Here is a 25,655-nt window from a genome sequence, read left to right on the forward strand (position 1 = left end):
AAACACAACCCCAGCAGTACCCCTACACTACGCAAACACCACTGCACGACCCTAAACCCTAAACCGAAACCCCCAGCACAACCCCCTATACTACCCAAACACCACTGCACTAAGCTAAACCCTAAAACACCACCCCGAGCACGACCCCCTTTAATACCCAAACACCACTGCACTACACTAAACCCTAAAACACTCCCCCAGCACGACTCCCTACACTACCCAAACACCAGCCCTAAACCCGAAATCTACCCCCAGCATGACCCCCACACTACCCAAACACCACTGCACTACCCTAAATCTCTACCAGCATGACCCCCTTCACTACACAAACACCAATGCACTACCCTAAATGCTAAAACACTACCCCCGCACAACCCTCTACACTATCCAAACTCCACTGCCCTATCCTAAACACTGTAACACTACCCCCAGCACGACCCCCTAAACTACACAAACACCACTGCACTACCCTAAACCCTAAAACACTACCCCCTACACTACACAAACACCACTGAACTACCATAAACCCTAAAACATGACCCTCTACACTACATAAACACCGATGCACTACCCTAAACCCTAAAATACTACCCCAGCACGACCCCTAAACTACACAAACACCACTGCACTTCCCTAAACCCTAAAACACTACCCCCTATGCTACAAAAACACCACAGCACTATCCAAACCCTAAAACACTACCCCAGCAGTGCCCCCTACACTACCCAAACACCACAGCACTACCCTAAACCCTAAAACACTACCCCCTGCAGTACCCCCTACACTACCCAAACACCATTGCACTACCCTACACCCTAAAACACTACCCACAGCAGTACCCCTTACACTACCCAAACACCACTGCACTACCCTAAGCCCTAAACCAATACCCCCAGCACAACCCCCTACACTACCCAAACACCACTGCACTATCCCGAACCCTAAAACACTAGCCCCAGCACGACCCCCTACAATACATAAACACCACTGCACTACCCTAAACCATAAAACACTCCCCCAGCACAACTCCCTACACTTCCCAAACACCACGGCACTACCCTAAACTCCAAATCTACCCCCAGCACGACCACCTTCACTACACAAACACCACTGCACTGCCCCAAACCCTGAAACACTACCTCCATCACGACCCCCTTCACTGCACAAACACCAATGCACTACCCTAAACCCTAAAACACCACCCAGCAAGACACCCTACACTACCCAAACATAACTGCACTACCCTAAACCCTAAAAAACTACCCCCACACGATCCACTACATTACACAAAGACCACTGCATTACCCTAAACCCTAAACACCACCCCCAGCATGACCCCCTACACTACACAAACACCGTTGCACTGCCCTAAACCCTAAAACACCACCCCCAGCACGACCCCCTTAACTACACAAACAACAATTCACTGCCCTAAACCCTAAAACACCACCCCCGCATGACCCCTTTCACTACACAAACACCAATTCACTACCCTAAACCCTAAAATACAACCCACTGCACGACCGCCTACACTACCCAAACACAACAGCACTATCCTAAACACTAAAACCCTACCCCCAGCACGACCCCCTAAACTACACAAACACCACTGCACTACCCTAAACCCTAAAACACTACCCCCTACACTACACAAACACCACTGCACTACCCTAAACCCTAAAACACGACCCCCTACACTACACAAACACCGCTGCACTACCCTAAACCCTAAAACACTATCCCAGCATGACCCCCTAAACTACACAAACACCACTGCACTACCTTAAATAGTAAAACACTACCCCCAGCACGACCCCCTAAACTACACAAACACCCGAAACCCTAAAACACTACCCCCTACACTACACAAACACCACTGCACTACCCGAAACCCTAAAACACTACCCCCTACACTACACAAACACCACTGCACTACCCTAAACCCTAAAACACGACCCCCTACACTACACAAACACCGCTGCACTACCCTAAACCCTAAACACTATCCCAGCACGACCCCTAAACTACACAAACATCATTGCACTACCCTAAACCCTAAAATACTACCCCTACACTACACAAACACCTTTGCACTACCCAAACCCTCAAACACTAACCCCAGCAGTACCCCCTACACTACCCAAACACCACTGCACTACCCTAAATCCTAAAACACTACCCCAGCAGTACCACCTACACTACCCAAACACCATTGCACTACCCTAAACAGTAAAACACTACCCCCAGCAATACCACCTAGACTACCCAAACACCACTGCACTACCCTAAACCCAAAAACACTACCCACAGCAGTACCCCTACACTGCTCAAACACCATTGCACTACCCAAACCCTAAAACACTACCCCAGCAGTACCCCCTACACTCCCCAAACATCACTGCACTAGCATAAACCCTAAACCTATACCCCCAGCACAAACCCCTATACTACCCATACACCACTGCACTGCCCTAAACCCTAAAACACTCCCCCAGCACGACTCCGTACACTACCCAAACACCACTGCACTACCCTAAACCCCAAATCAACCCCCGGCACGACCCCTACACTACACAAACACCAATGCACTACTCTAAATCTCCCCAGCACGACCCACTTCACTACACAAACACCAATGCACTACCCTAAACGCTAAAACACTGCCCCCCGCATGACCCAATACACTACGCAAACACCACTGCACTATCCTAAACACTATAACACTACCCCCACCACGACCCCATAAACTACACAAACACCACTGCACTACCCAAAAACCCTAAAACACTACCCCCTACACTACACAAACACCACTGCACTACCGTAAACTTTAAAACATGACCCCCTACACTACATAAACACAGCTGAACTACCCTAAACCCTAAAACACTGCCCCAGCATGACCTCTAAACTACACAAACACCACTGCACTACCCTAAACCCAAAATTTACTACCAGCACGACCCCTACACTACCCAAACACCACTGCACTACCCTAAATCTCCCCCAGCACGACCCCCTTCACTACACAAACACCAATGCACTACACTAAACGCTAAAACACTACCCCTGCACGACCCCCAAACTTTACAAACACCACTGCACTACCCTAAACCTTAAAACACTGCCCCCTACACTACACAAACACCACTGCACTACCCTAAACCCTATAAAACAACCCCCTACACTGCGTAAACACTGCTGCTCTTCCCTAAACCCTAAAACACTACCCCAGCACGACCCCTAAACAATACAAACACCACTGCACTACCCTAAACCATAAAACACTACCCCCTACACTACACCAACACCACTGCACTACCCAAACCCTAAAACACTTCCCCCAGCAGTACCACCTACACTATCAAAATACCACTGCACTTCCCTAAACCCAGAAAAACTACCCTCAGCATTATCCCCTACACTACTCAAACACCATTGCACTACCCTCAACCCTAAAACACTACCCCCAGCAGTACCCCCTACACTACCCAAACACCACTGCACTTCCCTAAACCCTAAACCAATACCCCCAGCATGAACCCCTACACTACTCAAACACCACTGCACTACCCTAAACCCTAAAACACTACCCCCAGCACGACCCCCTACAATACCCAAATACCACTGCACTACCCTAAACCCTAAAACACTCCCCCCAGCACGACCCCCTACACTACCCAAACACCACTGCACTACCCTAAATCTCCCCAAGCACGACCCCTGTCACTACCAAACACCACTTCAATACCCTAAACCCTAAAACACTATGCCAGAATGACCCCCTACACTACGCAAACACTACTGCCCTACCCTAAACCCTAAAACACAGCCCCAGCACAACCCCCTACACTACACAAACACCACTGCACTACTCTAAATCCTAAATTTACCCCAAGCATGACCCCCTACACTACACAGACATCACTGTACTACCCTAAACCCTAAAACACTACCACCAGCACGACCCCCTACACTACACAAACAGCACTGCACTACCCTAAACGCTGAAACACCAGCCCCAGCACGACGCCCTACATTGCCGGAACACCACTGCACTGCCCTAAACCCTGAAACACCAGCCCCATCATGACCCCCTACAATGTCCGAACACCACTGAACTGCCCTAAACCCTGAAACACCAGCCCCAGCAAGACCCCGGACACTGCTCAATCACCACTGAACTGCCCTAAACCCTGAAACACCAGCCCCAGCAAGACACGCTACACTGTCTGAACACCACTGCACTGCCATAAACCCTGAAACACCAGCACCGGCAAGACCCCTACACTCCCCGAACACCACTGCCCTAAACCCCGAAACACCACCGCCAGCACAACCCCCTACACTGCCTGAACACCACTGCACTGCCCTAAACCCTGAAACAGCACCCCCAGCACGACCCCCTACACTGCCCGAACACCACTGCACTGCCCTAAACCCTAAACGCCACCCCCAACACGACCCCTTACACTGCCGAACACCCCTGCACTGCCCTAAATCCTGAAACACAACCCCCAGCACGACCCCCTACACTGTCCGAAAGCCACTGCACTGCCCTAAACCCTGAAACACCACCCTCAGCACAACCCCCTACACTGCCCGACCACCACTGCACTGCCCTAAACCCTGAAACACCACCCCAAGCATGACCCCTTAGACTGCCCAAACACCACCCCCAGCACCACACCCTACACTGCCCAAACACCACTGCACTGCCCTAAACCCTGAAATACCACCCCCAGCACAACCCCCTACTCTGCCCAAAAACCACTGCCCTACCCTAAACCCTAAAACACTGCCCCAACACAACCCCCTACACTACACAAACTCCTCTGCACTACCCTAAATCCTAAATGTACCCTAAGCACGACCCCCTACACTACACAGACATCACTGCACTACCCTAAACCCTAAAACACTACCACCAGCACGACCACCTACACTACACAAACACCACTGCACTACCCTAAACGCTGAAACACCAGCCCCAGCACGACCCCCTACATTGCCCGAACACCACTGCACTGCCCTAAACCCTGAAACACCAGCCCCAGCAAGACACCCTACACTGTCTGAACACCACTGCACTGCCATTAACCCTGAAACACCAGCACCGGCAAGACCGCCTACACTCCCCAAACACCACTGCCCTAAACCCCGAAACACCACCCCCAGCACAACCCCCTACATTGCCTGAACACCACTGCACTGCCCTAAACCCTGAAACGCCACCCCCAGCACGACCCCCTACACTGCCCGAACACCACTGCACTGCCCTAAACCCTTTACACCACCCCCAACATGACCCCTTACACTGCCCGAACACCCCTGCACTTCATTAAACCGTGAATCACAACCCCCAGCACGACCCCCTACACTGTCCGAAAGCCACTGCACTGCCCTAAACCCTGAAACACCACCCTCAGCATGACCCCCGACACTGCCCGAACACCATTGCACTGCCCTAAATCCTGAAACACCACCCTACGTACGGCTCCCTCCACTGCCCGACCAGCACTGCACTGCCCTAAACCCTGAAACACCCCCCAAGCATGACCCCTAGACAGCCCAAACACCACCCCCAGAACCACACCCTTCACTGCCCAAACACCACTGCACTGCCCTAAACCCTGAAACACCACCCCCAGCACAACCACCTACACTGCCCAAAAACCACTGCACTGCCCTAAACCCTGAAACACCACCCCTACACTGACCGAATACCACTGCACTGCCCTAAAACCTGAAACACCACCCCCAGCATGACCCCCAACACTGCGCGAGCACCACTGCCCTAAACCCTGAAACACCACCCCCAGCAAGACCCCCTACAATCTCCAAACACCAATGCACTGCCCTAAACCCTGAAACACCAACCCCAGCAAGACCCCCTACACTGCCCAAACACCACTGCACTGCCCTAAACCGTGAAACACCACCCGCAGCATGACCCCCTACACTGCCCGAGCACCACTGCCCTAAACTCTGAAACACAACCCCAGCACGATCCCCTACACTGCCCAAACAGCACTGCACTGCCCTAAACCCTAAAACACCACCCCCTGCACGACCCCATTCACTACCCAAACACCAATGCACTACCCTAAACCCTACAACACCACCCCAAGCACGATACCCTACACTACCCAAACACCAATGCACTACCCTAAACCTTAAAACACTACACCCAGCACGACCCCCTACACTACCCAAAGACCACTGCACTACCCTAAACCCTAAAACACGACCCCCTACACTACTCAAACACTGCTGCACTACCCTAAACCCTAAAACACTACCCCCAGCACAACCCCCTACAATACACAAACACCATTGCACTACCCTAATCCCTAAAACACTACCCCCTACACTACACAAACCCCACTGCACTACACTAAACCCTAAAACACTACTCCATCACGACCCCCTACACTACCCAAACACCACTGCACTACCGTAAACCCTAAAACACAACCCCCAGCAGTACCCCCTACACTACCAAAACACCACTACACTACCTCAAACCTTAAAACACTACCTCCAGCAGTACCCCCTACACTACCCAAACACCACTGCACTACCGTAAACCCTAAAACACAACCCGAGCAGTACCCCCTACACTACCAAAACCCCACTGCACTACCTCAAACCCTAAAACACTACCTCCAGCAGTACCCCCTACACTACCCAAACACCATTGCACTACCCTAAACCCTAAAACAGTACCCCCTACACTACCCAAACACCACTGCACTACCCTAATCCCTTAAACAGTACCCCCAACACGACCCCCTACACTACACAGACATCACTGCACTACCCTAAACCCTAAAACACTACCACCAGCACGACCCCCTACACTACACAAACACCACTGCACCACCCTAAATGCTGAAACACCGCCCCAGCACGACCCCTACATTGCCCGAACACCACTGCACTGCCCTAAACCCTGAAACACCAGCCCCAGCAAGACACCCTACACTGTCTGAACACCACTGCACTGCCATTAACCCTGAAACACCAGCACCGGCAAGACCCCCTACACTCCCCGAACACCACTGCCTAAACCCCGAAACACCACCCCCAGCACAACCCCCTACACTGCCTGAAAACCACTGCACTGCCCTAAACCCTGAAACACCACCCCCAGCACGACCCACTACACTGCCCGAACACCACTGCACTGCCCTAAATCCTTTACACCACCCCCAACATGACCCCTTACACTGCCCGAACACCCCTGCACTGGCCTAAACCGTGAATCACAACCCCCAGCACGACCCCCTACACTGTCCGAATGCCACTGCACTGCCCTAAACCCTGAAACACCACCCTCAGCATGACCCCCGACACTGCCCGAACACCATTGCACTGCCCTAAATCCTGAAACACCACCCTATGCACGGCTCCCTCCAAAGCCCGACCAGCACTGCACTGCCCTAAACCCTGAAACACCCCCCCAAGCATGACCCCCTAGACTGCCCAAACACCACCCCCAGCACCACACCCTTCACTGCCCAAACACCACTGCACTGCCCTAAACCCTGAAACACCACCCCAGCACAACCACCTACACTGCCCAAAAACACTGCACTGCCCTAAACCCTGAAACACCACCCCTACACTGCCCGAATACCACTGCACTGCCCTAAAACCTGAAACACCACCCACAGCATGACCCCCAACACTGCGCGCGCACCACTGCCCTAAACCCTGAAACACCACCCCCAGCACGACCCCCTACAATCTCCAAACACCAATGCACTGCCCTAAACTCTGAAACACCACCCCCAGCAAGACCCCCTACACTGTCCAAACACCACTGCACTGCCCTAAACCGTGAAACACCACCCGCAGCATGACCCCCTACACTGCCCGAGCACCACTGCCCTAAACTCTGAAACACCACCCCAGCACGATCCCCTACACTGCCCAAACAGCACTGCACTGCCCTAAACCCTAAAACACCACCCCCTGCACGACCCCGTTCACTACCCAAACACCAATGCACTACCCTAAACCCTACAACACCACCTCAAGCACGATATCCTACACTACCCAAACACCACTGCACTACCCTAAACCCTAAAACACTACACCCAGCACGACCCCCTACACTACCCAAAGACCACTGCACTACCCTAAACCCTAAAACACGACCCCCTACACTACTCAAACACTGCTGCACTACCCTAAACCCTAAAACACTACCCCCAGCACAACCCCCTATACTGCACAAACACCATTGCACTACCCTAAACCCTAAAACACTACCCCCTACACTACCCAAACACCACTGCACTACCCTAAACCCTAAAACACTACACCCAGCACGACCCCCTACACTACCCAAAGACCACTGCACTACCCTAAACCCTAAAACACGACCCCCTACACTACTCAAACACTGCTGCACTACCCTAAACCCTAAAACACTACCCCCAGCACAACCCCCTACACTACACAAACACCATTGCACTACCCTAAACCCTAAAACACTACCCCCTACACTACACAAACACCACTGCACTACCCTAATCCCTTAAACAGTACCCCCAACACGACCCCCTACACTACACAGACATCACTGCACTACCCTAAACCCTAAAACACTACCACCAGCACGACCCCCTACACTAGTCAAACACCACTGCACTACCCTAAACGCTGAAACACCGCCCCAGCACGACCCCCTACATTGCCCGAACACCACTGCACTGCCCTAAACCCTGAAACACCAGCCCCAGCAAGACACCCTACACTGTCTGAACACCACTGCACTGCCATTAACCCTGAAACACCAGCACCGGCAAGACCCCCTACACTCCCCGAACACCACTGCCCTAAACCCCAAAACACCACCCCCAGCACAACCCCCTACACTGCCTGAACACCACTGCACTGCCCTAAACCCTGAAACACCACCCCCAGCACGACCCCCTACACTGCCCGAACACCACTGCACTCCCCTAAACCCTTTACACCACCCCCAACATGACCCCTTACACTGCCCGAACACCCCTGCACTGCCCTAAACCGTGAATCACAACCCCCAGCACGACCCCCTACACTGTCCGAAAGGCACTGCACTGCCCTAAACCCTGAAACACCACCCTCAGCATGACCCCTGACACTGCCCGAATACCATTGCACTGCCCTAAATCCTGAAACACCACCCTACGCACGGCTCCCTCCACTGCCCGACCAGCACTGCACTGCCCTAAACCCTGAAACACCCCCCCAAGCATGACCCCATAGACTGCCCAAACACCACCCCCAGCACCACACCCTTCACTGCCCAAACACCACTGCACTGCCCTAAACCCTGAAACACCACCCCCAGCACAACCACCTACACTGCCCAAAAACCACTGCACTGCCCTAAACCCTGAAACACCACCCATACACTGCCCGAATACCACTGCACTGCCCTAAAACCTGAAACACCACCCACAGCATGACCCCCAACACTGCGTGAGCACCACTGCCCTAAACCCTGAAACACCACCACCAGCAAGACCCCCTACAATCTCCAAACACCAATGCACTGCCCTAAATCCTGAAACACCACCCCCAGCAAGACCCCCTACACTGTCCAAACACCACTGCACTGCCCTAAACTGTCAAACACCACCCGCAGCATGACCCCCTACACTGCCCGAGCACCACTGCCCTAAACTCTGAAACACCACCCCAGCACGATCCCCTACACTGCCCAAACAGCACTGCACTGCCCTAAACCCTAAAACACCACCCCCTGCACGGCCCCGTTCACTACCCAAACACCAATGCACTACCCTAAACCCTACAACACCACCCCAAGCACGATACCCTACACTACCCAAACACCACTGCACTACCCTAAACCTTAAAACACTACACCCAGCACGACCCCCTACACTACCCAAAGACCACTGCACTATCCTAAACCCTAAAACACGACCCCCTACACTACTCAAACACTGCTGCACTACCCTAAACCCTAAAACACTACCCCCAGCACAACCCCCTACACTACACAAACACCATTGCACTACCCTAAACCCTAAAACACTTCCCCCTACACTACACAAACACTACAGCACTACCCTAAACCCTAAAACACTATCCCATCATGACCCCCTACACTACCCAAACACCACTGCACTACCGTAAACCCTAAAACACAACCCCCAGCAGTACCCCCTACACTACCAAAACACCACTGCACTATCTCAAACCCTAAAACACTACCCCCAGCACAACCCCCTACACAACACAAACACCATTGCACTACCCTAAACCCTAAAACACTACCCCCTACACTACACAAACACCACTGCACTGCCCTAAACCCTAAAACACTACCCCCAACACGACCCCCTACACTACCTAAACACCACTGGACTACCATAAACCCTAAAACACTACCCCCAGCATGACCCCATACACTACCCAAACACCACTGCACCACCTAAACCCTAAAACACTGCCCCCAGCACAACTCCCCATACTACTCGAACACCACTGCACTACCCTAACCCTACATATACCCCCAGCATGACCCCCTACACGACCCAAACACCACTGCACTACCCTAAACCCTACATCTACACCCAGTACGACACCTACACTACCCAAAAACCACTCCACTATCCTAAACCTTAAATCTACCCTCAGCACGACCCCCTACACTACCCCAACACCACTGCACTACCCTAATCCCTTAAACAGTACCCCCAACACGACCCCCTACACTACCCAAACACCACTGGACTACCATAAACCCTAAAACACTACCCCCAGCATGACCCCATACACTACCCAAACACCACTGCACTACCCTAAACCCTAAAACACTCCCCCCCAGCACGACTCCCTATACTACCCGAACACCACTGCACTATCCTAACCCTACATCTACCCCCAGCATGACCCCCTACACTACCCAAACACCACTGCACTACCCTAAACCCTAAAACGCTCCCCCCAGCACGACTCCCTATACTACCCGAACACCACTGCACTACCCTAACCCTACATCTACCCCCACCATGACCCCCTACACTACCCAAAAACCACTCCACTATCCTAAACCCTAAATCTACACTCAGCACGACCCCCTACACTACCCCAACACCACTGCACTACCTTAATCCCTTAAACAGTACCCCCAGCACGGCCCCTCTACTACCCAAACACCACTCGACTGCCCTAAACCCTAAAATACTACCCCCAGAACGACCCCCTACACTACATCAACACCACTGCACTGCCCTAAACCCTAAAATACTACACCCAGAACGACCCCCTACACTACATCAACACCACTGCACTGCCCTAAACCCTAAAACACAACCCCCAGCAGTACCCCCTACACTACCAAAACACCACTGCACTACCCTAAACCCTAAAACACTACCCCCAGCACTACCCCCTATATTACCCAAACACCATTGCATTTTCCTAAAACACTACCCCAGCAGTACCCCTACACTACCCAAACACCACTGCACTACCCTAAACCCTAAACCACTACTCCCAGCACGACCCCCTACACTACCCAAAAACCACTGCACTGCCCTAAACCCTGAAACACCACCCCTACACTGCCCGAATACCACTGCACTGCCCTAAAACCTGAAACACCACCCCCAGCATGACCCCCAACACTGCGCGAGCACCACTGCCCTAAACCCTGAAACACCACCCCCAGCAAGACCCCCCTACAATCTCCAAACACCAATGCACTGCCCTAAACCCTGAAACACCACCCCCAGCAAGACCCCTACACTGCCCAAATACCACTGCACTGCCCTAAACCCTGAAACACCACCCCCAGCAAGACCCCCTACACTGCCCAAACACCACTGCACTGCTCTAAACCATGAAACACCACCCGCAGCATGACCCCCTACACTGCCCGAGCACCACTGCCCTAAACTCTGAAACACCACCCCAGCACGATCCCCTACACCGCCCAAACAGCACTGCACTGCCCTAAACCCTAAAACACCACCCCCTGCACGACCCCGTTCACTACCCAAACACCAATGCACTACCCTAAACCCTACAACACCACCCCAAGCACGATACCCTACTCTACCCAAACACCACTGCACTACCCTAAACCCTAAAACACTACACCCAGCACGACCCCCTACACTACCCAAAGACCACTGCACTACCCTAAACCCTAAAACACGACCCCCTACACTACTCAAACACTGCTGCACTACCCTAAACCCTAAAACACTACCCCCAGCACAACCCCCTACACAACACAAACACCATTGCACTACCCTAAACCCTAAAACACTACCCCCTACACTACACAAACACCACTGCACTACCCTAAACCCTAAAACACTACCCCCATCACGACCCCCTACACTACCCAAACACCACTGCACTACCGTAAACCCTAAAACACAACCCCCAGCAGTACCCCATACACTACCAAAACACCACTGCACTACCTCAAACCCTAAAACACTACCTCCAGCAGTACCCCCTACACTACCCAAACACCATTGCACTACCCTAAACCCTAAAACAGTACCCCCTACACTACCCAAACACCACTGCACTACCCTAATCCCTTAAACAGTACCCCCAACACGACCCCCTACACTACCCAAACACCACTGGACTACCATAAACCCTAAAACACTACCCCCAGCATGACCCCATACACTACCCAAACACCACTGCACTACCCTAAACCCTAAAACACTCCCCCAGCACAACTCCCTATACTACTCGAACACCACTGCACTACCCTAACCCTACATCTACCCCCAACACGACCCCCTACACTACCCAAACACCACTGGACTACCATAAACCCTAAAACATTTCCCCCAGCATGACCCCATACACTACCCAAACACCACTGCACTACCCTAAACCCTAAAACACTCCCCCAGCACAACTCCCTATACTACTCGAACACCACTGCACTACCCTAAACCCTACATCTACACCCAGTACAACCCCTACACTACCCAAAAACCACTCCACTATCCTAAACCCTAAATCTACCCTCAGCACGACCCCCTACACTACCCCAACACCACTGCACTACCCTAATCCCTTAAACAGTACCCCCAACACGACCCCCTACACTACCCAAACACCACTGGACTACCATAAACCCTAAAACACTACCCCCCAGCATGACCCATACACTAACCAAACACCACTGCACTACCCTAAACCCTAAAACACTCCCCCCAGCACAACTCCCTACACTACCCGAACACCACTGCACTATCCTAACCCTACATCTACCCCCAGCATGACCCCCTACACTACCCAAACACCACTGCACTACCCTAAACCCTAAAACGCTCCCCCAGCACGACTCCCTATACTACCCAAACACCACTGCACTACCCTAAACCCTAAAACACTACCCCCAGCACTACCCCCTATAGTACCCAAACACCATTGCACTTCCCTAAAACACTACCCCAGCAGTACCCCTACACTACCCAAACACCACTGCACTACCCTAAACCCTAAACCACTACCCCCAGCACACCCCCTACACTACCCAAACACCGCTGCACTTCCATAAACCCTAAAACACTACCCCCAGCATGACCCCCAACACTACCCAAACACCACTGCACTATCCTAAACCCTAAAACACTCCCCCAGCACGACTGCCTACACTACCCGAACACCACTGCACTACCCTAACCCTACATCTACCCCCAGCATGACCCCCTACACTACCCAAACACCGCTGCACTACCCTAATCCCTTAATCTACCTCCAGCACGACCCCTACACTACCGGAAAACCACTGCACTACCCTAAACCCTAAATCTACCCTCAGCACGACCCCTTACACTACCCAAACACCACTGCAATACCGTAATCCCTTAAACAGTACCCCCAACACGACCCCCTACATTACCCAAACACCACTGCACTACTCTAAACCCTAAAACACTACCCCAGCATGCCCCCCTATACTACCCAAACACCACTGCACTGCCCTAAACCCTAAAGTACTACCCCCAGCACGACCCCCTGCACCACACAAACACCACTGCACTACCCCAACCCTAACTCTACCCCAAGCACGACCCCCTACACTACACAAACTTTACTGCACTATTCTAAACCCTAAAACACTACCACCAGCACGACCCCCTACACTACATCAACACCACTGCACTGCCCTAAACCCTAAAATACTACCCCCAGAACGACCCCCTACACTACATCAACACCACTGCACTGCCCTAAACCCTAAAACACAACCCCCAGCAGTACCCCCTACACTACCAAAACACCACTGCACTACCCTAAACCCTAAAACACTACCCCCAGCACTACCCCCTATAGTACCCAAACACCATTGCACTTCCCTAAAACACTACCCCAGCAGTACCCCTACACTACCCAAACACCACTGCACTACCCTAAACCCTAAACCACTACCCCAGCACACCCCCTACACTACCCAAACACCGCTGCACTTCCATAAACCCTAAAACACTACCCCCAGCATGACCCCCAACACTACCCAAACACCACTGCACTATCCTAAACCCTAAAACACTCCCCCAGCACGACTGCCTACACTACCCGAACACCACTGCACTACCCTAACCCTACATCTACCCCCAGCATGACCCCCTACACTACCCAAACACCGCTGCACTACCCTAATCCCTTAATCTACCTCCAGCACGACCCCTACACTACCGGAAAACCACTGCACTACCCTAAACCCTAAATCTACCCTCAGCACGACCCCTTACACTACCCAAACACCACTGCACTACCCTAATCCCTTAAATAGTACCCCCAACACGACCCCCTACATTACCCAAACACCACTGCACTACTCTAAACCCTAAAACACTACCCCAGCATGCCCCCCTATACTACCCAAACACCACTGCACTGCCCTAAACCCTAAAGTACTACCCCCAGCACGACCCCCTGCACCACACAAACACCACTGCACTACCCCAACCCTAACTCTACCCCAAGCACGACCCCCTACACTACACAAACTTTACTGCACTATTCTAAACCCTAAAACACTACCACCAGCACGACCCCCTACACTACACAAACACCACTGCACTACCCTAGACCCTAGAAAAGTAACAACCACACCATGCTCCATCCCCCTCACCTCTCACTCCTCATCGTTCCTCTCTCCTCATGGTTATTGCTTCATGTCATCTATGAGGGGCGGTGCACGTTGTTTTGAGGAAACAGAACAGCCTCTGTTTCCTTACAACGACGTGGATCGTTTACATTTTTTTAGAATTCATGGTCATTTAACATACATACCTTTACAACAAAATTTGTTGCAAAGGCATGCGTGGTAAATGAGCATGCATTCTAAAAAAATGCGTAGTAATGACTTTGCGATGTACAACGCATGCTTGGTAATGCATGCGTTGTAATGGTATTGTGAAGTAAATAATCGTTGTAACGGCTGTTTACCGATCAAAGCTGGCCCCTGTTCTTCAGTGAGTCATTTATTTGATAAATTAGGAGGAAAGAATGTGTGTTTTTTTACCGAAAATTGCATTCCCGGTTGTTGTATTGTGAAAGTGTCCGCTTGCCCTGGTTTCACTCCCGGTGAGAGAGTGGAAGAGTCTGTTTGGATCTAAAGGGGTTCTGCTGTTGGACAGGGCCGGCGCGACACGTCATCAGAAAACACAGCTAATGGAAAGCATTGTCCCCGAAGTGTGGAGCAGTGCCATGAGAGGTCAACGAGTGAGCATCCAACCGCAGTATGACCGTACCGCGTGACCTATGTTCCGCCTCCAGTGTACGGAAGGCAGGAGCGGCATCCATCGCAGGTCCACTTGAAGACCGTTGTAGCACTAATTCTACATTTTGGAACTAGGGCATTTTAACCTTGTTGTTCCCGCCCGATACAAAGAGAAGATCCTGTGTTATTCAGTGCCCTTGTTACCTTTTCTGTGATTCGTTTTGCTTGTCACTTCGCTGCCCTGCCGGGCTCCCCACCTTGTGTGCCATCTGCAGGGCCTCTGCCCTAGGATCACTGGTTTCGGTTTCTGGAGTGGAAACATAAACAGTTGCTCCCAAAGGACTAGCCTGAACACTTAGATGAATATCTCCTGCGCCAGCATTCCGCGGAAATTGTTTCCTAGCTCTCCCACGTCGACGACGATGTCATAATAGTACGGCTCCGCTCGCGACACCGTATGACGTCATAGGAGCCGTAAGGGGACCTCGTCGGCGTGCTGACGTCAGTTCCACCCATTTTTTCCGTGCCATCGAGGTAAACAGGTGGACCGACACATTTTCACATGTATACATAGTATACTAAATATATATTACCTACTGGCGGTCGCCAGTAGGTAGTTATAGTTAGGACCTAGTTACTATAGGAAAATGGCAATAACTTTGGCACCGGTTGATGAGTCTTCATGAAATTTTCAAAACTAATTCTTTGTTGAGATCAGCTCCTATGTTGAAAGTTTGGGGGTGATTCGTAAAGGGGGGCTGAGAAAAAAGGGGGGTCCCAAAACGTGTTTTTTCAATGTTAATTTCTAAAGAAAACTTTAGACAAGGCTACAGGTCGAACGGGTGAACGGAATTACCCTAAATTTGGCAGCGAGAAGGGTCTTGGTCTAGAAAGCATGCTTTTGTTTTTTTGGTGTAAATCTGTTCAGTAGTTTTTGAGAAATATCTAAAATTACAGATATCGATATTTGGGAATTCTGTCATCTGATTGGCTGAGGCGTTACGAGCATGAACTTGCTGCTGATTGGCTGCGAGTGCTGCGAGCGTTTGGAACTAGAAAGTGTTGACCGCCATTTTGTGATTCTGTTGAAGCGAGTAAGGGGGAAAAAGGGCAAAAAATTTGGGAAAGAGAAGGGTAGGAGCACTGTAACCTCTGTGGGGTGTTTAAGGTGTGCTATAGAGGGGGTGCGAAGTGAACTAATCATACCTACCAGTGTGAAAGTTCTAGGCTACGAAAATTAAGTGAGGTATTGGCTAGTGTGCGATGTTTCTAAGGTGAGCTTGTGTGTGACTCGAGGATTAAAGCGTGAGTCCACACTGTGTGTCTTATTCTGTGAAGTCATGTGCCCTGGCTGCTGCAGTACAGTTGTGGAAGTAGTGTCAGCATGTGTTTTTTTACCTTCTAGGATGAACTACTGACCCGTAGTGGTGTGAAAGTCCTGGGTACGGAAAATGTGTGAGGTATTGTCTAGAGTCTCATGGAAGGAGGAAGTGTTGGCCGCCATTTTGTTATTCCGTTGAAGCGAGTCATATACTGTGAAGTCATGTGCTCTGGCCGCTGTGCCACATCTGTGCAAGTAGTGTCAGCATGTAGTTATAGCTACTTGGAGGAACTTGTTTCGAACATTATAACTTGTGTATGGTGCTTAGGGGGTGTTATATAGGGAGTGCGAAGGTAAATTTGTGTATATGAAATGAATTTGGTATTTGGAAAGTGGAAAGCACTGACTCCTACAGGTCTGATGGCGATCGGGGCATAAGGCGAGGTGCTGCTGGAGATGGGAATAAAGCTGATGAACTACTGACCCCGATTGTGAACTTTTAACGTGCACGTGCCGTTAAATATTCGATAAAATGTTGCAAAAGTATATCGTTAGGTTAAAAAGAAATTATGAACTTTTAACCTGCAGGTGTCGTAGAAGGTTCCAGAAAGTGTGGTGATAAAATAGGTTGAACTTGTGACCTGTATGTGGCACGGAATAATAAGTAGCTTTTCGGAAGGAAAATTCAAAATCAACCAATGGAGGTAAGTTTTGGAATGTCGTTGAAGGAATGAAGTATTCTGATTTGTTCTTTACATGTATTAATGTGTGGAGCGACAGAGAAATTTTGCCATTCCTGGTTTCATTCTTGATGAAGTCAGAGCCAGCCACGGCCCGTATAGGACGTGCCACCGGGCGGTGACGTGGGTCAGGGGAGGGGCAGGGGGGGGTTGTAAAATGTGGCATACGGACGATTTCGGGTAAGGTACGAAAAAAAAAATTGTTGCGCGCGCTGGATCGCATTTGGCAATGCAGCGCGCGCAACGAAAATTGTTATATTTATTTTTTTCAGTACTTACCTGAAATTGTCCATATGCTGCATTTTACAACCCACCACCTTGCTCCTCCCCTGCCCCACGTCACCGCCCGGTTGCATGCCCTATACGGGCTGTGGCTGGTCAGAGCTTTACATGTACTATGTGAGAAAGAGAGAATTGTATGCGTGTGTAATTTGAAATCTGGCTGACAACTACAAAGGTGAGTTAGAAATGAACAAGGTGTGTTATGTGTTTTATAGTATTGATTAAGTATTTGAGGTGATGTTTTTAATTTTGAAAGTATTTTTTATTTCCAAGTAATATAGTGTTAGTAAAGTGTGGTGTTTGATATTGTTTATGAAATAATCATAAAATTTGAGCTGTTGTTATATAAGTATTTTAAATATGTTTAGGAATTTTTCACAGAGAAGAAGTAGAGTTTGTCATCTTTATAGGACTGTATTGTTTTGAAAATTAGGTACAGCGTTAATTTGAGTTTGTAATGTATTTGGGGAGATAAAGAAAATGTTGCACGTTTGCAAATTATACTTTTTGTGGAAATAGTGGGGTGGTGATAGGAGACGTATGTGTTATTAAGTTAAAAGCGATAAAACGAAATGCAGAAATGTTATGTGGGCAGGTTGTGGTCTTATTTTTTACACTGAGAGGTAGGTTTGAATGTAAGTCAGGGTAGGTTGTTGTACAATGGGGTCATGTACAGTGTTTGGAGATTACATGGAGAGGAGACGGAGATAGGAAAAGTGATCCGTTCCTTTTTTATGTACGCATAGTTTGAATCATGTGATCCTAAGTTGAGATAAATATGAATATGGTTTCTGGTTTACATTTGGGTATAGTGAATAGTTTTTGTAGTTTCTGACTAGTGAATAATAAAAAGGTAGATGTACTTAAATATATGGTAGTAAACGTGTTAATTATTGTCTGTTCTTATGGAATATAAGTAGTTGGGGAGTGCTTCTTTAGAAGAGATGTTTTATAAATGTGTGAGAGATAAAAAAAATGTAAATGTGCGGTATATTTTCTGTATGACTTTGTTGACATTTGAGAACTACATGTGATTATAAGTGATACTATTTGTTAGGCTGTGTCGCTGTGGCGGATACATGTAGGTGTTGAAGTGGTTCATGTTTTACTGATGGTGAGATTCACTATCCCTTTTGAGACACTCGTCAATTTATTCATTCCAGTTAATATCTTTAATATAGATACAGTAAAGGGACTGGATATCAAAAGTTTGGGAATTAGAACTTTGTTTACTCTCCCCATGCGCTGCTATACACTCTACAGAGTGTTTCAACGACGTTCGTAACATATAGATGTCTAGCTAGTAAAGGTGGTGTAGTTCGACTAGGCCCATTTATAAACCGTGCTATGGGATGGTTTATGTTTTACCCGCCAATTTGCATGTTTGAATACTTTTTGTTGATAAGTGTTCCGACAGACAACTGTTAAATTTAACGTTGTATATGGGTATAGTGGCACTACTGGGAATGGTGGGGGGTTCAGTTTGATTTTGTACGGTTAAGCAAGGGTGGGGGTGGGTGTGTGGGAGGTGGTTATGTTGCTGATTGAAACACAGAATATAGTAACGTGCAGATGTCAAGCTACTAAAGGTGATCTAGTACCACTGGGAGCACTTATAAGGCACCCTATGGCATGGGATATGTTTTAGTCGCAAATTTTCATGTTTTAATATGTTTTGGGAGACATCTGTTTGGCTGTAGTGGCACTTCTACGTTTGCTGGGGCTCTTTCTTTTATTGCGTAAAGTTAAGCAAGGGCGGGTGTTGAGGTGGTGTAGTGGTACTGTGACTATTTATAAACCGTCTTATGGTATGGTGTATCTTTGAATTGCAAAATTACAGGTTTTAATAGGTTTTGCTGATGAGTGTTCCGGCAGACTCCTGTTGACATGAAGTCTATGTATGGATATAGTGGCGGTAACGGGAGTGCTGGGGCTCGTTGTTTGATTTCGTAAGGTTAAGCAAGGGATGGGTGGGGGTGGGGGAGGTGCGTATGTTGCTGTTTATAAGACAGATATTTGTAACGTGGGCATGTGTAGTTACTAAAGGTAATGTAGTTTCACTGGGCCCATTTATAAACAGTGCTATGGGATGGTTTATGTTTTACCCGCCAATTTGCATGTTTGAATAGTTTTTGCTGATAAGTGTTCCGGTAGACACATGTTAAAATTAAGCCTGTGTATGGGTATAGTGGTGCTACTAGAAATGGTGGGGGTTTCAGTTTGATTTCGTATGGTTAAGGAAGAGCGGGGGTGGGTGTGGGAGAGGTGGGTATGTTTCTGATTAAAACACCGAATTTAGTAACGTGGAGATGTTGAGTTACTGAAGGTGATGTAGTACCTCTGGGAGCACTTATAAAGTGCCCTATGGCATGGTATATGTTTTACCTGCAATTTTGTATGTTTTAATCCGCTTTGTTCATGAGCGTTCCGGTAGACGGTTGTTGAAATTAAGTTCTTGTATTGGTATAATGCGTTTACTAGGTTTGGTGTGGCTCTTTCTTTAATTTTCTGAAGTTAAGGAAGGATGGGGAAGAGGGTGGTGCAGTGGCAGTGTGCCCATTTATGAATCGATTTATGGTATGGTATATGTTTTTCTGGCAAATTCCCATGTTTTAATATGTTTTGGTGATGAGTGTTCCAGCAGACTGGTACAGAAATTACACAACATTTCTGTGGATAAGACATCTTCGTGCTGATAGACACTCTTGTACTGTGGTAGAAGGCTGATAGCGTTGATGGAAAATTATGAAACTTGGTGCCATTGTAGATTTTAATGGAAGACTACACTGTTTGTTTGTTACTATGGTGTAGTTAGGGTTCTAAGTGGGAGAAAAAAGTGGAGGTGCTCTAAAAGGGGGAGGCAAAGCTCTTAAAGGGGTGTGGGCTATGAAAGTTGGGGCGTGGTCTAAATCAAGATAAGCATCATTGATTCATTGTGTGCTTTAGAAAATCCTCTCCAATTATCGTAGGTTCGGAAAAAAACATTGTTTAAAGGATTTCCCTTTCTTCTACAACGTGGGTAACCTAGCGTGATGTCTCCAGTTCTCAGTAGTGAGCAAAATAAACATGCGCACATCGATATGCATGCTGTCTCTGCAGTGTAATAAAAAATAAAATTGACTATCTTTGGGAGGGCCGAAAATAGAGCCTGGTAGAGAGTCGGTTGGAGGCTGCCTGAAAATAAGTGCCGGTACCCAGACCTGACCCAATTAAAGCGCAGTATCCATGCATCCTAAGCACTGCGCCATTCAACCATCTTTTAATTGATGCATATATTCCTACTTATAATATATACATAAATCTGTTCGTCCACTTATCTTAAGCATCTATGAGCACACTCGCCTATAGTAAGCACTGTGCCATTCATGCAGCGATACGCCTATATATGCATAGATATATCTGTCCCAGAATCAATCCTAAGCATTTATCATCCCACCCATCTATCGTAAGTACTGGTCTTTGCATTCATTCATCCTTCCATCCATCCATACATTGATACATTGATCTATGTATCTATCCATTGATGCATCTGGCCATGCATCCACTCACCCTTTATTCAACTATACGTTTTTATTTCCGTGCATCGTCTGCCCCGATCTTAAATACAATGTATTATACTCATCCAGCAACCCTCTTAAGGCGTTGAAAAGGCTTATGAAAAGCATTGACAGGCAGATTTTTTAATAAAGAATAACAAAGCTTTGAGTTACTCTTTGTGGAGCATACTTCAACACCCTTCTCTGGCTGTGTTTTAAACAAAGGTGCATCTAGCAAAAGAAATGTAAAGGAGCTTTTAAGTGTAATACGTTAATTTAGAAACATAACGTTTTGTCGAGTTGTTTATAGGTACTCTGTTTTAAAGTGGCTGTGACTGACAGATAAGGAATACCTGCACTTCCTCTATTTGAGAAAGTTTACGAGAGAGCTAATTTGGGGTGGTGAGACCCCTGAGTTCTATATTTCCATGTGAAGTACAGTATAGGAATATAAAAGTAATTGGGAATCTTTTATGTTCACATTAAAGAGGGGCTGTGAGAACTTAGTGAGGCAGGCAAAGTGTGTGTTTCGTAGCACTAAAACAAGACCGTGTGTAAGGTGAGAGCAGGTTCGTGCTGGCGTTGCCTTGTTGTGGTCGTTTGCAGAGACGCAACCAGAGGGACATTTCCGGCGAGCCTAATTCTTTCAGCAATAGGCAAAGTGGGCATGTAGGGGTTGTAAAAAGGGGTGAAAAAGAACAGAGTCTCCTTTACAAAAAAATGATGTTTTGAAGACCGGTGAAGTACTCGGGTGCAGTTCTGTGTGTGCGCCCGGGAAGCTGTGTCAGAGAGTCCGGGGCAATGGGCGTTGCGCGCCTGGTGGTCTGTCTGCTAATCACCCCACGATTATGTTGCTGGTGCGTTGCAAAAAGAGAAGGGAAATACTGAGAGAAAATGTCTCTCTTTAAAGTATTTCCCTTCTCCGACAATGCGAGTCACTTGGCATGATGTCTGCACTTCTAAGTAGTGAGCAATGTGCATGCTCTCACAGTGTCACTGCAGCACAATAAAGAAGGAACAAACATATTGTAAATAATAAATAAAGTGCTGGTGGTCACATCCCCACAGACACCCCCTCCAGTTAAAGCCATGGGTGCAGTGTTATGTTTGCGAAGTTGTTGATAAAATTGTTAGGTAATAATGGAAATTTTTATGTGTGCTATTTGGTTGATAATATCATTCTAAGTACATAGTTTAACATTTTTTAAAATACTATTTATAAAGCTGTGTGCGGTGGGTTGCAGAGAAAGTGGTGTGGGGTGGTGGGGTGTGGCGGAGAGGTAAAAAGTATGAGGTAGTGCAGTTATATATAAATTGTAAAGGAGTATGTAAATAATTAAATAAATACTTGCTGTATGTTCTATGACACTACTTGTCATCCTAGTGCTCATCTGTCGTGCTCCATCACGTTGCAGCACTGGGTCTGGAAGTTGTTAGTGAAAGTTTTACAATTGTATGTTATTATTTTAACATAGTGAAGAAATGTGAAAAATAATTGAATGTATTTTTTGTTTTTCAGAAAATTATTTTGTTTGGATTGAAATTTGGAAATGCCTAGAAGAAGAGAAAAAAAAGAAAAGAGAAGAAAAATATATATATTTGACAAAAAGGAAAGATCTTGAAGTAGAAAAAAATGCATCTAGTAGAGAAACTGTTTGTTTGAGTAAAAGCAAAAGACAATTTTTGAAAAAATATTACGAACGTTTAATGAAAAAAATCACACAAAGCAAAAAGAAGAATTTTTCAAGTAAGGTGAAGCAGAGTTCAATTTCAAATACGAGGAAAAGGAAAGATGATAAAGAAATAGTATCTGGTACTCGGAGACAAAAACAATTTCAAGAAATTCGTCAGAGACTTTTTCGATCTAGAGTGCTTCAGAATTTATTGAAAACATGCTGCAAATAGAAAAGAAGAATGTTCCAAATTCAAAGAGAAGCAGCGTATTGAAAGTGTAGTGGATACTGCTTTCAATTTGAAACAGAAGTTGTTCATTTTGATTTTAAAGAGAATGAAAGTTTTGGATAAAATAGTCAAAGTATTGAAAGACAAAAGTAGAAAAAAAAGACTTGTAAACAGAACAAACTTTTGTAAAATCTTTAGTGGACATTGGAGATTGGACATTGGAGTACTGAGCCATTTTTTAATGAGGAAAGTTACTTCCAGGAAAATAGTTTATCATTTGCAGTTGATACTGGAGGTCGTTGCTACGAAGTTCAGGATGGTGTTCCTCTTCCAAAGGAGGAAATGGTTGGTAAATGTGCAGAAGAGTTAATAGCTGTAGAAGTGCAAGGGAAACGTCCACGAGCTCCTGTGCATAAGTGGACTTGTAGTAGCATGTGTAGTATTTGACAGGAATCCATTGATATAAAGCGAAATTTGCTACGAGAATATATTCAGAAAAGTATAAAACAGAATATTAAGTTGTTACAAGGACTAGATTCATGTAATGTAAGAAAATATACTGAGAAGTATGGGCATTCTCTGGCTTATCTTTCAAGAAAAGTTTGTAAAAGTGTTTTTCATCATTTGAGGATGTTAGCAGTACACCATTCAGAAATGCGGAACTTTGTAAAGAAACTGTACTATGTAAAAAGTCCTGCATTAAGTTTAAGTGAACTGAATGGAAGTCTTTTATATGGTTCTTTATCAGATAATCAAAAAAAGTGTGATGATATTGAAATGCGATATTTTGGTTCAGAAGAGCAGTTCATAGAAAGTGAAAGTTTGACAATTACAGATGTTGGAGGAGATGAGAAAGTGATTAGCACTGACCAGTTTAAAGAAGAAATTGGAAAGTTTAATGTAGTGTGCTCTGAAATGCCAAACTATGTTTGTGTTTGTTGTCGACGTATTCATTATAAAAGTCAAAGTAGGAATGTTGATTTGCATTTGAAAAGTGTTAAGGAGAACAATGGTAAGTGGGAAGAATTTGCAACTTACTTGTTTGTTGAAGGTCAATTTGAGTTAGATAGTGATCAACATGTATGTAAATGTTCTTACAACAAATTAGAAGAGAACAAAATGCCTGCTAGAGCAGTGCATAATAAGTTGGAGTTAGTAGCTATTCCGGAGGAGCTGGCCAAATTGAATACATATGAGTCATTTCTAATTCAATCTGTTCATCCTTTTCAAACTATAATTCGGATGGAGCCTAAAACAGGTAAACTGCCACCAACAGACTTGCAAAGAGGGCTGAAAGGAAGAGTGGTGTACTTACCTTTGGATTTGAAGAAAAACATTGAAACAATTGCTGGAGAGAAAGAGGAAGATGAGGCAGTAGTTATTTTAGTAAATGGTGTACCCACAAAGAGTCGGAAAATATGGCAAGAATTTGTGGATGTTAATAAAGTTGAAAAGGCTACCTTATATCTTATAGAGAACAATATTTATTACAAAAATGTAAATGTGGATGAACAGGGAATACGTTTGGAAGATGATTTTGAAATTTCAAGTGGTCAAATAGAGAAAGTGGACAAGTCAAGGACTGAAGAGATTTATGAACATTATACAATATGTCCTTTGAATTCAAAAGCAGTGATTAAGCCTGGGCAAAGCACTACTCTACGCTCACGTAGTTTGCGAAGTTTGCGCTACTTTGCACTACGCGAATTGCACGTAGCACAGTGCAAACACGCATAGCGTAGTGCAGCGGTCATTTTTTGCTTGCTCGCAGTCCTCAACGTCAAGTTGGCGACCGCGAGCAAGCAAAATGACATCCCGGCGAGACTTTTTCCTAGTTTGCGATCAGCAACATCAAGATGCCGATCGCGAGCGAGGAAAATAAACCTCCCGGCGAGATTCTTAACGCGGGGAGGTCAGGTTTGTTATTGCGAGTGGTTGCGTATGCTCACAACCGCTGGCAATGAGAAACTACCAGTCCGCGTTGAGAAAGCTGCCGCTCGAGTAAAAATCTACTCGAACGGCAGAAAACTACAGCTCGCACTGTGCAAGATGCCGTTTTCAATGATTGCACAGTGCCGAATGCTTGTCCGCACTGTGCAATCATTGAAAACGGCATCTTGCACAGTGCGGACAGG

The sequence above is a fragment of the Triturus cristatus genome, chromosome 3_1, assembly GCF_964204655.1.
Source record: "Triturus cristatus chromosome 3_1, aTriCri1.1, whole genome shotgun sequence".
In the NCBI taxonomy this organism is placed as follows: Eukaryota; Metazoa; Chordata; class Amphibia; order Caudata; family Salamandridae; genus Triturus; species Triturus cristatus.